Source organism: Nyctereutes procyonoides, unplaced genomic scaffold (genome assembly GCF_905146905.1).
Source record: "Nyctereutes procyonoides isolate TBG_1078 unplaced genomic scaffold, NYPRO_anot_genome, whole genome shotgun sequence".
NCBI lineage: Eukaryota > Metazoa > Chordata > Mammalia > Carnivora > Canidae > Nyctereutes > Nyctereutes procyonoides.
The window spans coordinates 45531347-45543562 of NW_026575120.1; the positions used below are offsets into that span (position 1 = coordinate 45531347).

Sequence of the window (12216 nt, forward strand, 5' to 3'; positions counted from 1 at the left end):
ACATATACACACACGTCTCAAATTGGACAGTTAGCAGGCATGATTGACTGCACACTGCCTAAGCTTTCTGGAACTTTAAATACCTCTACTTCATTATCACATTTTTAACTTAGAGTGCTGACAGCGGGTGAAGCGCTATGCAAAGCAGTTCCACAGGACACAGTGGTTGCCTGAAGCTCTTGAAGCAGGAGACAAACCATAAGAGACTCTCAATCATAGGAAATAAACTGAGGGTTGCTGGAGAGCCAGGGGGTGGGGGGACGGGCAATAGGCATTGAGGAGGGCACGTGATGGAAAGAGCACTGGGTGTTATACAAGGCGCGTGAATCACTGCCCTCTACCTCTGACACCAATAATACAGTATATGTTAATTAATTGAATTTAAATAAAAATTAAAAAAAAATTAGGGCAGCCCCAGTGGCTCAGCGGTTTAGCACCACCTACAGCCCGGGGCATGATCCTGGAGTCCCGGGATCGAGTCCTATATCGGGTCCCTGCATGGAGCCTGCTTCTCCCTCTGCCTGTGTCTCTGTCTCTCTCTCTCTCTCTCCTCTCTGTGTATTCTCATGAATAAATAAATAAAAATCTAAAAAGAAAAAAATTAAAAATTAAAAAAAAGATAAAGTACTTCCACCCAGAGAAGACAAGCAAAGGAGCCAAGCCCTAAACCCACCAAAAGAGGGCCTTACAAAGATACACGTTTCTTTTCTGTAACTATAGAGATTTCCCGCGGGCAGAACAGAATTGAAACGGACCATCTGTCACTGGAGACTTCACTAAAGAACTACGTTTTCAGCAAAATGGTAAAGTTTAAAAAAATGATTTCCAAGCAGCTTGGCATTAAGCATTGGAACCAGAAGTACCTTACGGAGCAAACTTCAGAGTGAAGGACAGAAAGAAGACGTCAGCAAAGTCTTGGCGAGGGAAAGAGTGATGCGCTGCCTTCAAGATACAGGACTTAGCAGAAAATTAATATAGAATGTTTGAGAAGCCGGGAGATGTGTTTTAAAAGCCACATCCCCAGGTAAAACATTAGGAAAGAAGGGGAGGATAATCAAAGAGGCAGAGCACTACGTAGCAAAGGGAAAGGAGAAGGGGGTTTGTTTAGTGGGGGGCCAGGTGACCAACACTTATCCAGGATTCTCAGGTCCTAGGGTCATGGCAAAACAATGCAATATAGGAATTACCCATGTACATCTCTAAATACTGCATTCATGCACACCCCCTCCAAGGAAGCAGCAGATGTACAAAGAGAACAGTTGTGGAGAACGTGAAGCATCTAGTACAAGGAATTAGCTGCAGCTGATCTACAGAGAACAAGGGAGATGCAGGATTAAAAATTGGCATCTTCCAGTTTTAAGAGGTGTGGGTGCATAAGAATCCTAAAGCCTATAAAGAAGGAATGAGGGGTGCCTGGGTGGCTCAGTCAGTTAAGCACTGGCTCTTGATCTCGGCCCAGGTCATGACCTCAGGGTCGCGAGCTCAAGCCCCTCATCGGGTTCCACACTCAGCGTGGAGTCTGCTGGAGATGCTCTCTCCCTGTCCCTTTGTCCCTCCCTCCCCACCTCTCTCTCTCTCTAACACAAATACATCCTTAAAAATAAAGAATGAATGGAACAGAGGTGTTAAGAAGCAACTTTGAAGAGCGTCAGACCCTCACTTTGACAGCTCATGTTCCTTTCCAGCGGTGACTAAGCAGGCCCCACCGTGGGAGTGCAGCTGGGCGACAGGTGAGAGAACAGCTCCTCCGAAGTCGCTCCTGTACCCTCCTGCCTCGTGCTCACCTGTGCCCAGACACCATGGTGATGGGGCAGGGGACGGGGTCGGGGGGGCGTGCAGTGGAAATGAGGCGGGCATGCCACAGCCTCCTGAGGTCACATCCCTGGAGCAGCCCAGTCCCTCCTGACTCACTGTCCCCCAGGCCAACACTTGGTTCACTGACCAGCCCCTGTCGTCCACACCACACACTGAGGACCGCTGTGCTGTGTGCTGCACACGGTTCTCCTCCTATTCCAGGGTGGAATTCTGCTACCAAGTGACGCTCAACTAAGGGAGGGAAAAAGCGGCAAAAAATGCATCTTATTCACATCTTATTCATACAGAGTTCTCTTCCCTTCTATGTGTTTCTTCTCACAAATACTCAAGCACTCTTTCTGGAAAAAGTCACAAAATACGAATAAAACAGTCTGTTGGAAAGTACCCGGGGCCAATCTGGCCCTTGCGTGTCAAAGGACAAAATGCCCAAGGTCATCGAGTTATGGATGGATTGGAATTCAGGATGCCCCTGCATGTGTGCTCCTTGCACACCATGCGGGAGGACAACGCACCAATGGGACCTCAGGTGGGCTAAGTGAAAGGTCTTGGTCTTGGACTAAGTAGCCTGGAGTAGGGGCCAGGACCTGCAGTGGAGGAACAAATACATCAACAGGATTTGGTGGCCTCCGTCTTCCTCATCATGTCCTGTATCAGTCAGCAGCTCGGCAGGAAACACAGCAAATTCAAACCCTATAAAACGATGCATTTTAATAAAAGGACTGTTTACAGGCTGGGCAGGCTGTAGGGAAGCAGAGAGGAAGGTGCCAGAACTTGTGGAGACAAAACTGAGGGGAGGCCAAAGGATGTGTCCAGCAGGTGGAAACCATCCAGGAAGGGGGCAGGGACAGGGATGGGGGTGATGAGTTCCCTGACCTCAATTTTCTTGCTTCCATATTTAGTCTCCTATTGCCGCTGTTAAATAAATAAATAAATAAATAAATAAATAAATAAATAAATAAATAAATAAATAAAAAATTAAAAATAGTGGTAGCTTGAGACAGCACAAGTTCACTCCAAGCCCTGAAGGTCCAAAGTCCAAAATGAGTCTTATGGGACTAAAATCCAGGCATTGGTAGAACCGGTTCCTCCTGAAGACTCCAGGGAGAATGTGTTCCTTTCTACTTCCAGCTTCTAGAGGTGACCTCTCTTCCCTGACTCCCAGCCCTGTTACCCTGGACTCCGATTCACCATCACATCACCCCATCTAGTGGTGACCTCTTGACTCTGTCTTTGATTACGATCCTTTGATTATGATCCACTGATTACATCCCCACTTGCAATCTTTAGCTTAACCATCTTTGCAAAGTCCCTCCACCCCACAAGGCAACATATCTGCAGGTTTTGGGGATTAAGATGTGGATGCGTTCAAGGGAAAGGCCGTTACTCAGCTTGTTCTTCTCCGATCCGCCCTGGTGTTCCCCCTCACCTGAGCCTGCCCAAGGCCATGGAGGTGAGCACTCTGGGGCCTGGACCAGGGTCAGGGAGGGAAGATGTGCTCAGGCTGGACAAACAGCCACCACCCAGTGCAACCCCTTCTCCCCAGTGTCTTCAAACTAAAGCTAGAGGTGTGTCCATCTGCTTGTAAATGCAATTTAGTAGCCTCACAAGTTACAGGGGATCTTTACAATCCTGTTGGACCCGCAACCTCACCCACCAGGAGGCTCTATCTCATAAACGTAAAATTTGGAAGAAAAGGAAGATCTATATTTTTTATAATGCGGACCCCATCAGGTAGTTTTCAACGAGTTTCCATTTCAGAGGGAAAAGCGATGAAACATTTTCTGCAATATATTTCAAAAATCTGAAAAGTTAGCCTCAATTGTGGTTTCACAGAAATCTCATTTCTTAATAATCATTACATTCCTGAAGGTCACACTTACCATCCAGTCTGAATCAGCTAAATTTTTTGTGGACGACTTGCAACTCATCCTGTCCGAGGTATTTTCAAATCAAGTGACGATTCTCGTTTACGTTTGTTGGGGTTGAAGTTTTTAGTATTGGAATATGCATCATCCCTAAATTAAAAACAGAGGAACGGTTCGAAGTCTATTCACTGGAATAAAAAATAGAACTAATGTGGAGAACGGCACCCTGAATAGTAGAGTTCGAGACCACATGTACATTGTAGTGTAATCTGCTGGGGCTGCCACAACCACGTGCCACACTCTAGCTTCAACAAAATGAGTTTTATATCTGTAAACAAAAAAAGGCAAACAAGAGACCAAAATCTAAATACACTCATAGGAGTGTGAGGACACACAGTCGGTGGCAGAGGCCCCTGAGGGGTCCAGCCCTGGCTGCTGAGCGCCTACCGTGTCCCAGTACTGGGAAAAGAGCTGCAGAATCAATACCCACCCGTGGATCTCACCTTCCAGGGAGGAAACACAACAAGCCAGGAAACAACCAGACTGCAGTTGCAACGGCTTCTGTGAAGGACAGCACACAGAGCAGCCCGGGGAGGGCACCCCAGAACGGCCAGGCAGCAGTGGCCTCTCTGGGGAGGTGACATCTGGGGCAAGAACCGAAGACAGAAAAGACGGTTAGGAAACTGAAGCGAGTGCAAACACGCAGATGGGAACAACACCTCGTGTTGGAGGAGCAAGAAGGAGGCCCGTGCAGCTGGAGGCCCCCGGCGCAGGCCAATCCCAAAGGATCGCTCCTGTTCTCTTCCCTCCTTGGGCCAATGGTCACACTGCACAGCATCTTCTGAAATCCCACTCCAAGGAGGTAGCTGAATGGGAAAATACACTGTGCAGGCCCAAGCACAGCTGCCCCGTGACTGGGATTCCCCCGGGCATGGCGCGTGAGGAGGCCCTGCTCAGGCTCTGGAGGGACCCACAGGCTCCCGGTCTCGTTGACTCACTGTCTTGCTTGGATAAGAGAATGCTCTACAGCTTCTAGGGCCATGTTTGATAACGTACCCCCAACGGCATTACAGAGCCACCTGTGATGCCACCAGCTGCTGCCCATCCTGACCACCTAAAATCACAAGAAGGGACCTTTCATTCCACCGAAACAAGAAGGATGGACCCTGGTATCCGGGGAACCCGACCTGCCACCCAGGCGTCCTCCTGGCAGCGTGGTTACAGGCCGCAGACCAGACCGCAGTCAGCACCGCCCCTTCAACGACGCAAAGCCATCAAGAGTATGACTCCCGTTACTTAACACATGATTTTATGTGTGTTATCTTAAATGCCGATTTTCAAGATGAAGCTACTTTAGACCCCCATTTCTGATTATTTGAGAAACACCGTTCTAAATAGAACATACCTTCCAATCCATTAGCAAATGCCCTGTCACCTACACTTCCTGTGTCGTCCGTACTCACTTAAATCTCTTCCCATTACGAGAGATTATATGCTCTAATGCCACGTCTTTGTCCCTTGTCAGAGATCAAGTGGCGCTAATAGGGGAATGATGCCACTAATGTCCCCCGAGGAAACCAGTGTGACCGTCATAGCCAAGATGTGTTTCATCCAAAAGGAAAAGGTCAGAGGAGAAGGCAAAGCCCCCTTAAGGAGAGATCTGATGCGTGTTGAGCACAGAGAAACACCTTCCAAATCAGACGCTCTTGCACCCGCACGTGGTTCCAGACAGGATAGGCTTTTGCGAGATTCCCGAAGAACCAGAGGAATGGAGGCCTAAGAAGAGCTTGCTTCCAAACAGGAGTGACGACTCCAGCTAGAAGAACCCAAAGGGATTCAGGGACGTCTCCTAGAAGCCCCCGGAGGACGTTGAGCCTGGACGGGACGGGAGCCAGTGGGGCCTCTATTCACGGTTGCCGAGGCTGTGCACTGCGCAAATGCCCAGCCGAGGGAGCGGCGCTGGGGAGCAGCGGGAAGAGGAAAGCCAGCCCCTGTCTTTTCTAAAACCTGCGTGCTCTCGGCGACGAGCGGAGAGGAAGCAGCCCCAGGTCGCCCCGCGGAGAGGAACGCGCTTCCCCCTCCGCTAGCAGGTGCGCCGGGAGCCTTGGGACCGGCCCATCGGCCTCGGTGTCGGCAGCAGGTGCGGGGTGGGAAGCGGGCGCGGAGCCGAGGGAAAGCCGCGGGCCACCCCCGGGCGCCACTGAAAGGGTCCAGGAGGGGCGGGGAGCGCGGGCGGCCCCCAGGCCTTCCCACAACCTGCCCCGCGCAGGAGCTCCGCTCCGCCTTCCCAGGTGGGCGCACACTGCTCGGCTCCCGGATGCACCTGCTGGGACCCGGTGCGGGCGCTCAGGGCGGCCCACGGGCCTGTGCACGGCCGCTCCCCAAGCTCCACCCGCTGTCCCTCTGCGCATCTGTGGCTGCAGGGAAACTGACTCGGTGGTGGTGGTGGTGGTGGTGGTGGTGGGACGGTATTGGTGGTGGTGCTGGTGGTGGTGGTGGTGCTGGTAGTGGTAGTGGTGGGATCATAGTGGTGATGGTGGTGGTGGGACGGTATTGGTGGTGGTGCTGGTGCTGGTGGTGGTGCTGGTAGTGGTGGGATCATAGTGGTGATGGTGGTGGTGGGACGGTATTGGTGGTGGTGCTGGTGCTGGTGGTGGTGCTGGTAGTGGTGGGATCATAGTGGTGATGGTGCTGGTGGTGGTGCTGGTGCTGGTGGTGGTGCTGGTGGTGGTGGGATCATAGTGGTGATGGTGCTGGTGGTGGTGCTGGTGCTGGTGGTGGTGCTGGTGGTGGTGGTGGTGGCTGTAGTGGTAGGACACAGGGTGTGAACTGAGTGAGGGAGGAAGGCAAAGGGAAGCAGGGGGCAGAGCACAGAAGGCCCAACAGGGGCAAGCCCAGGGTAGCCTCACAGACCCCTGGGTCATCCTGGATGTGGGTGTTGCACCCAGGAGGAGGCCCTGATGGACTGAGAGCAGGACACATGGCGGGGAGCCCTTCCCCCGGGGCCCTGGCCGCACATCCCACATCTGCCAGACCTGCTGCACCTGCCGCCGAGGGGCTTGGGTGCAGTGTCACCAACTCTCCCGTGTCTCTATGTGCTCCCTCAACCCACATTCCTGATGCACCTGCTGTGTGCCCGGCGCTCGGGAGGCCCACTCTCTGCAAGGCTGACTCCATCTGCGGCCCCTCTGCCTGCTGCCCACGCTGGGCCCCAGACAGGGGCACACACACCGGGGGGGGCACTTCCCACAGCCAGGAGGGGGCCTGCGAGATGGGGCACTGGCCCCCAGGGACGGGGCTCATCCTGCTTAGAGGTGGTGTCTCCTCCCGCAGCCCCACACTGAGGAGATGCAGAAGGAGGCAAGCTCGCCCCTCCTCCCTCCTCCCCTCCTCCCCCTCCTCCCCCTCACCTCCCCCTCCTCTTCCTTCTCCTCCTCCTCCTCATCCTCTCCCTCCTTCTCCCCCTCCCCCCCCTCCTTCTATATGGAACATTTCATGAACTTGCATGTCATCCTTACACAGAGGCCATTCTAATCTTCTCTGTAGCGTCCTAATTTTACCATGTGCTGCTGAAGCAAACCCTCTCCTGTCTCTTCTTAGAAGGGCACGCATCCCATCATCGGGGCTCCAGCCTCATGACCTCGTCACTCCCCCAAGCTCTATCTTCTGACACAGTCACCTCGGGGACTTAGGATTTCAACATACAGATATGGGGCTTGGGGAGATGTTACAGCTGCAGTATGTAACACTGACTCACCCTACCCACACCCAAAGAAACACAACTGCTTCAGGCCTAAACACCTCCAACAGCATGGTTAATATTAGAGTGTATGTAAGATTAAAATATCTGGTTGTAAAATAGGAAGCAAGTAAGAGGCGAGAGAAGAAACGGGGGTAATGGAAACCATCGCTTCCATGAACTTGCTTTTTTGGGGAAGATGGGAGAGTAAAGTGAGCAGAGCATGCGAGGCCTTTGGTCCAAATTTCATCTTTCCTACATGTAAGCAATGAGACCTAACCTTGTCTCAACTTTAGTTTTTCATTGTAAACTGAATCCCTACTTCATATGACTTTGGGGGAAGAGTTAAATAGGATATGTGCAGAGCAGGAGACCTCGTCCTGTGCAGTCATGCAGGCAGGGGTGCCCACGTCGCCCTCATTGGCACCATCACCAGCCTCCCCACTGCTCCTTCCACACAGTACCAGGCACTCGTAGGGCTCACATAACTCCAAGTACGGATCAGTTGGTAACAACTATCCTAGAACGTAGAGCCTGTGGAAGGGGCTTAATCTTATTCATTGAGAATCAAAGAACTGTGCTTCTGCAAAGTAAAAGACCCTTTCAATTCCAGTGTGACCTGAAATATACAGAAAATGGATTGAAGTATAAACCATGTCCTTCCACTGAATCGTGGGCAGAAACTACAGGCAGCAGGACACACAGTTGCTCTCAAAGAGAGCACCCATGGGCACTTGGGTGGCAGAGGGAGTTAAGCATCTGACCCTTGGTTGCAGCTCAAGTCACGATCTCGAGGTGGTGAGATGGATGCATTGGGCTCTGCATGCAGCAGGGAGTGTGCTGGAGACTCTCTCCCTCTCTCTCTGCTCCTCCCCCTAAAATAACTTAAAAAGAAAAAAAAAAAAGAGGGCACCCAGTATAGAAACACAGGGCCAAACTCGGATGGAGTCAAGGTGATCTCCTCCCTAATAATCACCTATCAGTGTGGCTTTCACAAAGTGCGTTAGAAAGTGACAACTTCCTTGAAACACATTGAAAGACACACTTGCTTAAAATCTCGACGTGGACGGAGCACCCGGGTGGCTCAGTCGGTGAAGCGTCTGCCTTCAGCTCAGGTCATGAACTCAGGGTCCTGAGGTCGAGCCCCAGGTGGGGCTCCCTGCCTAGGGGAGAGTCTGCTTCTCCCTCTGCCCTGCCCCACCACTCATGCTCTCACTCTCAAATAAGTAAATAAGGTCTTTTAATTTAAAAAAAAAAATCCCAACTTTGAGAAACTGTAGATGTTTGGACATTTCTGCCGATCGGAAAGACGTGGTGCTCCAGCCCGGAGCGGCAGAGCCAGCAGAAACGTGGTGAGCAGAAGCTCCAGGACCAAGGTAGTGCCATCCCCCTGCACACACTCCTCAAGGGTCACTTGAGGAGCCACAGTCACAGTGAGGCATGTGTGCGTGTGCCTGTGCACATGCAAGAACACGGCTGCAGCTCTCTGAATTCCACTGCACATCATTCTTTCCACGGCCGAGTTTCTGTCCTTCTCTCTGCAAGTACTTCTCACCTTTATGAGCATCCCAATGTCAAAAATGCTGCTCCAGGAGAATTACAGAGTGACGTCTGGGCACCGACGACTGTGATCACAGTTTGTCCATGCTCACAGGGAGACGTCGGGAAGGAAATTTCCCAAGTGCCCTTCACAGGGAATGCGTACCTCTCCAGTCTCTGGCCTTATTTTTGACACTTTTTAAAACATTGTGTTTTAAAAAGCTGGCAGGCTCCGTGGGCGGGCGCCAAGCAGCAGGCCCAGGGTGCACAGGTGTAGCCAGGCGGGGCCTCCGCCCAGGCGGCCTGGCCCAGAGGCCACGCTCCAGACGCCCTGCTTCCCTAGCTGCTCCCCGCTGAAAATCTTTCCCGTTGGAGGTTCTGGTTCAGCTCAGGGGACCCCCTCTGTGGGTTGGTCCTGAAGAGTGCATGGGGTAGGTGCCACTGTGTTCCCCTTCGTGTGACCGGGGACATGGCCCGTCGGCCTGTCCCCTGCCCCTGCCGCCACCCAAAGGCGGGAACCAAGGGACCACTCATGCCGGAGCCAGCCTGTGCTGGGCCCTGGTGACCGCTGTGCTGAGCCGCCCTGCAGCCTCCGGTGCAGACGTTGCTCCTCTGTGCAAAAACCCACGTCTTTGCACACACACCGGCAACCCCCAAAGTTGCCCTTCGAACTTGGCGTCTGAGAAAAGAAACAGTTAATAAAACAACAAAAACCTTGGAAGGACACCTCGGAGAATCACACTGTTAAAAGAACAAATCGGTGCCCCAAGGACAGTAACGGCTTTACACCCCTACTCCGGCGGCCGGTGCAAACGTTAATAATGTGAAGAAGGTAGGTGTGAGCATGACATTTTGGTGTCAGGACGCTCAGCATGGACCAGCCTTTCAAAGGGACATAAATCCGTATCCAGATTTCTTCAAATATCAACTCTGCCGGGAAGTAGCAGCTAAGAGCTTTAGAGCAACATTTCCATGACAAAAGTCGGGCATTGCTCCTGTTCCCATCCCGGATCCCCATCCCCGCCTTGCAAGACAGCGCCGCTCATTAAACATTTGAGTCGCGTTCAATAGCTTCCCGAAGTGTCTTCTGCTCAGTATATCCATTTTTTTTCTCTAATTATATTGATTTTAGCAAATTGCAGTGCCCATCTGAGCTGATTTCCAAATATCAAAAACCTTCAATGAAAGGGAAACACAAATGCGTGGGGCTCCAGCCAGATCAGGCGCATTGTCCCCCCAAGGGCCTCCGGGAGAGAGGCCGCGGTGGGACACGGAATTCCTGAGAACAAGCAGCCCCTGGGGCAGCCAGCGCCACCCCCTCAGGTGTTGCTTGTTCTACTTGCCTGGTAACTAGGTCAAAGTCAAGGGCCGGAGCTCTGCTTGCACTTTCCACGTGGTGTCTCAGGGTGACCGGAAGGCAAATCGACACCTAAGGGATGTTTTTAAAATCCAATCCGGAGTGCTTCCATCGGCCGGCAGGAGGAACAGCCTAGGCCCTGGACGGACACGACCGCTTTCCTTTTTAAAAACAGAAGATTGGGGCGCCCTTGCGGTGGGTGCTCAGCGGTTGAGCATCTGCCTTCGGCCCAAGGTGTGATCCCAGGGTCCCAGGATCGAACCCCTCATCGGGCTCCCTGCAGGGAGCCTGCTTCTCCCTCTGCCTGTATCTCTGCTTCTCTCTGTGTGTCTCACATGAATAAATAATTTTTAAAAAATACTTTTAAGCAAATGGTGGGTATTTGTCATTTCTAATGGCTGAGGAATATTCCATTGTATACCTAGACCACATCTTCTTTATCCATTCATCTTTCGATGGACACCGAGGCTCCTTCCACAGTGTGGCTGTTGTGGACATGGCTGCTAGAAACATCGGGGTGCAGGTGTCCCGGCGTTTCATTGCATCTGAATCTTTGGGGTAAATCCCTAACAGTGCAATTGCTGGGTCGTAGGGCAGGTATATTTTTAAATCTTTGAGGAACCTCCATACAGTTTTCCAGAGTGGCTGCGCCAGTTCACATTCCCACCAACAGTGTAAGAGGGTTCCCTTTTCTCCACATCCTCTCCAGCATTTGTGGTTTCCTGCCTCCTTAATGTTCCCCATTCTCACTGGTGTGAGGTGGTATCTCATTGTGGTTTTGATTTGTATTTCCCTGATGGCAAGTGATGCAGAGCATTTTCTCATGTGCATGTTGGCCACGTCTATGTCTTCCTCTGTGAGATTTCTGTTCATGTCTTTTGCCCATTTCATGATTGGATTGTTTGTTTCTTTGGTGTTGAGATTAATAAGTTCTTTATAGATATGGGAAACTAGCTCTTTATCTGATACGTCATTTGCAAATATCTTCTCCCATTCTGTAGGTTGTCTTTGAGTTTTGTTGAGTGTATCCTTTGCTGTGCAAAAGCTTCTTATCTTGATGAAGTCCCAATAGTTCATTTTTGCTTTTGTTTCTTTTGCTTTCGTGGATGTATCTTGCAAGAAGTTACTGTGGCCAAGTTCAAAAAGGGTGTTGCCTGTGTTCTCCTCTAGGATTTTGATGGAATCTTGTTATGCTGAGTGAAGTAAGTCAATCGGAGAAGGACAAACAGTGTATGTTCTCATTCATTTGGGGAATATAAATAATAGTGAAAGGGAATATAAGGGAAGGGAGAAGAAATGTGTGGGAAATATCAGAAAGGGAGACAGAACATAAAGACTCCTAACTCTGGGAAACGAACTAGGGGTGATGGAAGGGGAGGAGGGCGGGGGGTGGGGGTGACTGGGTGACGGGCACTGAGGGGGGCACTTGACGGGATGAGCACTGGGTGTTATTCTGTATGTTGGTAAATTGAACACCAATAAAAAATTAATTTATTAAAAAAATAAAATAAAAATAAAAAATACTTTTAAAAAATAAAAAATAAAAATAGAAGACATTTCTGTGCAGGCTTCACTGCCACTGACCACGTGGTGACCCCGGAGCACTGAGCTGTCCATCCTGCGCACCTGCCCCCCTTCCGATGGTCAGCCTGCAGTGGCCCCTGCCCGTCCACACCTGTGCGCACGCACTCGATCATTTAAAATGTTTCCCAAATATGTATTGGGCATCAAATCTTTGCTGGGTGTGGTGCTACAAACCCAGTGAGGCAGGGAGGAGAAAAATCCAGACCCGACTGCTGCTGGAGCTCACTTCCTCCCAAATGGGACTTTGACATTGAGCTGCCGGGCGACACACACCTTTCCTCCCTGACCCTTCCCCCTTGCACCTGGGACGCCCCCAT

The 12216-nt window shown here is 51.3% G+C and overlaps 1 non-coding gene across 1 annotated transcript; it reads right to left on the reverse strand.

Annotated features, from left to right (window-relative positions):
• Positions 1–7157: 7157 nt before the first annotated feature.
• LOC129516243 (U6 spliceosomal RNA) lies at positions 7158–7260 on the reverse strand. Its single transcript, XR_008665724.1, has one exon. It is a non-coding gene; the product is annotated as a U6 spliceosomal RNA (small nuclear RNA).
• Positions 7261–12216: the final 4956 nt, after the last annotated feature.